The sequence below is a fragment of the Amphimedon queenslandica genome, unplaced genomic scaffold (genome assembly GCF_000090795.2).
Source record: "Amphimedon queenslandica unplaced genomic scaffold, v1.1 AMPQUscaffold_13421, whole genome shotgun sequence".
Taxonomy (NCBI): Eukaryota; Metazoa; Porifera; class Demospongiae; order Haplosclerida; family Niphatidae; genus Amphimedon; species Amphimedon queenslandica.
This window is the reverse complement of record NW_003546343.1, coordinates 174,992-178,462: the sequence shown is the minus strand read 5'-3', so window position 1 is coordinate 178,462 and position 3,471 is coordinate 174,992. Positions and strand designations below refer to the sequence as shown.

General features: G+C 33.6%; 1 long non-coding RNA gene across 1 annotated transcript; it reads right to left on the bottom strand.

The window, feature by feature from the left end:
- Window positions 1–2,965: 2,965 nt before the first annotated feature.
- LOC109581759 (uncharacterized) lies at window positions 2,966–3,436 on the bottom strand. Its single transcript, XR_002184756.1, has 2 exons — window positions 3,261–3,436; window positions 2,966–3,216 (listed from the first exon to the last, which is right to left on the bottom strand). It is a non-coding gene; the product is annotated as an uncharacterized LOC109581759 (long non-coding RNA).
- Window positions 3,437–3,471: the final 35 nt, after the last annotated feature.

Sequence of the window (3,471 nt, the reverse complement as noted above, 5' to 3'; positions counted from 1 at the left end):
ATCAGTGTGATTCAACTTGAAGGTAACAGGATTAGGAGAACAATAGAGGAGACAGTCCTCATTGATAATGCATGCATTAGGATTGGTTTCATTAGCATTGAAAGGTGTACTGGTATCATATGTTCCAATCCACAGTAGACCTTTGTGTGTAATGTTTAGACTAGTTATATTACATGTCACATTCTCTCTTGAAACACTTTGACTGCAAGCACAGATAACTCTACCTTTTGAGCTATCTACACTAAAACCAATGGGACATTCATTAACAATATAATCCCAAAAAATGGGATAGTTTAGTTTAATAGCAAATAGCATGGCATGTTTTACATGACTGGGAGGATGGTTTGGTTTGTATTCAATCGGCGATGAACAATTAGAACCAGGCTTAGATCTAGCATATACATGATCGACTGTATGAGCACTGTCTGGAGTGAGTCCATCACGTATTTCTATTATACCATCAGTGACATTTAGTGATCCAAAGTAATCATAACCAAGCAAAACTATATGAAACTTTAGTGCTTGACCTGGATAAATCAGTTTGTCACTTGTTTTTTTATTAAAAGTACAAAAATGTATTTTCTGTGCATCACCTGTTGAACTAATATTTCGATTTGTCAAGTTGAACTGATTGCTTCTATCATCAGTATATCCATATATATCATCACCATATGCTCCAGCACTATTATTTATTAATGTAAGAGGTATATTTGGTGCCTCTAATGTTATGGCACTCTCTGATGTATGTTCAAGATAGATCCCTCCACCTTTATAAGAAGCATGATTACTAATAAACTCCAAGTTAGCAGATGATGATACTATCAATTGTGATGAGTCATTTATTGCTAATCCTCCTCCAACTACTCCAGTATTGTGTTTAAATATCAAGTTATTCTCAATTGTTACTACTGATGCTTTAAGTGTCAATCCTGTTGAGCGAGTGTTAGCAAAAGTAACATTACTGAAACTAATAGAATTACTATTCAATATCAAATTAGCTTCATTTCCAATAAATACTGTATCTATTATATTGATTTGGACCAATGTCAAGAATCTTTTATTAATCTGTAAGCCTCTTTCTGTGTTGTTAGCTATCAAACACGACTTAATGATAATGATAATAAAGTGATTGCTAAGTGTTCTTGGTAAGTATGGAAAACTAGTTACTCCAATTCCATGCAAACCATCATTAAATTGACTAACCTCAATTACAAAAGTAGAAATTAATTGAATAAGAGGAAACTTGCATTTCTTTGGGTTCATTTTTGTACCAAATGTAATAAAAAAGCCGTAGTAAACACCAAGTCTAGGAGCTGATTGAAATAATGAGTTCTTAATGTATATATAAAAAAGGCTACCACCCAAAGCAAATTTAGATTGACTATGAAGTATATTATGATAGTTATAAAAAATGGCTGACAGATTGTATGAATCACCATGATAAGTAGATAGTGTCATCTCACTGCGCTTCAATGTGACATTAGTCACTATTAGTGAGTAGTGAGGTAGTTCAGTGCTGCATACTGGAAGAGGCTTGTACGTAATATATACACCATAATGAATGAAAACTGAGGATGATACTTTAACATCAAAAGCATTGTTTAATCTTATTGTCTTGCCATTAAATGAGGAGTTAGTTATTGTAATATTGTTCGATGATCTAGCAATGACTCCAAGATTATACACTGAAATGTTAGAAATAATGACATGATTGCTGTTATAGATGAGAATAGACCTTTCATTACTCCTGCTACTAATAAGACAGGCCTGATCCAGTCCATGTAGAGTAACATTCCTTACTGCAGTCATGTTGACATCATCATTAATGTCACTGGTTCCAATGAAGTAGAAGATGTTGTTATTGTATTGAGACATATCCCCAGCATACACTGATAAAGGATGACAAGGATTATGAGCAACTGAACTGCAGTCATCAGACACATAATACTGACCAGAGGAGACACTGCAGGAGCTACTGAAGAATAAGAGAACAACCACTAACAGGAGAGACATACTTTTGCCTTTACTAACAGTTACAGTATACTTGCTGATGCAACATTAGCTCTCTTATATATAGGCAGCTCAAACTCTCCAAATATGGAAATATTGTGGAGTATAATTACAGGCATTTTGCCTAAATTCATTTTGTAGATAGAATCTAACCTTTAAAGTCAGTTAACTTGCAATATAGTTGTCATTTTGAACTAATTTCTGGTACCATTGCTAGAGTGCTCCTGTCTTCTAGTTATATCTCTCTTCTTTTGGGACCTAATTGCAGGGGCATTGTCAAGTATCAGCCATAGCCAATTCACTACTTGACTTGAGTATTGAGATGTTTTGGATCTGTTGTTAGGTGAATCATAAATACTGAGTAAATTTACTATCTTATGAGTGATGAACTGATACCATAACACTAAACTACAGATCAATTGGATTAAGTAAAGAGAAAGAGGAGAGAGAGGACATTATGTGTGTATCAAACTATTTCTTCTAATTTTGTAAAAGTACAGATCTAACAATTCTAAGAAATACTCCAAAACATGCCCGACACAAACCACATTCATTGTATGCAACCACCAAACTAAATTACATGTATCTGCTTTATTAGGTTTACGTTTTATTTAAATGTTTTAGGTTTGTACTTAATGGTCCATGGTTCATGTAGACAGGTGGGAATGCTCTACAACTATTTCGATTTGTAGTTGTACAAATCGGAATTCTATGAAGAAATGAACATTCATTAACATACAATGAGTTACAGTATATTGCATATTAAATGGGACTATTTCTTTTTGTTATTGATAAGTTAAAGGCTCAAAGAGCATAAAAGATTACAAAGAATTGATCTTTGGCATTATCAAGAGTACTCCTGGCACTTTTTGTATTGGGCACAAATCCCCACACAATATGTGAGGGCATGTGTGTGTGTATGTGTTCAAAATGTCAAGTCACCCATAAAATTAAGTATAATCATATGTTTCTGTATTGTTGCTACTCAAACAGAATGGGTGTACATAAAAAATCAATTATATAATATTATTCTATCCTGCCATCACTAAAAGATATTTCTGTTATAATATAAAATGTTCATAATCCTGACTTGATTGACCACACCATAGCACTAGCTCAAGCTTCAATCCCTAGTTTATCTTTGACTGCTTTTGCAGAGCAAGCCACAACAGAGTTCATTAGTTTGGCTAGTCCTAATTCTCGTGACTAAAGGAGAGAAGAATCATCTTAAGTTAAACTAATATACTTACCTTTTGCAAACCGCGTGAGTTTCTTGATTTTAAAACGTGTACAAACTCCTTTCTACTTAATTCACCGTCATCTAAATACCAATAATAATAGTAGCAAGAGTACATAATGACTATGATAGATATTTGAAATAATCATGAATGTGCTCATTGATCTAGCACAAAGCTAAGTCCATGGAATCAATCAATACTTAAAACTGACTATTTTCATCGA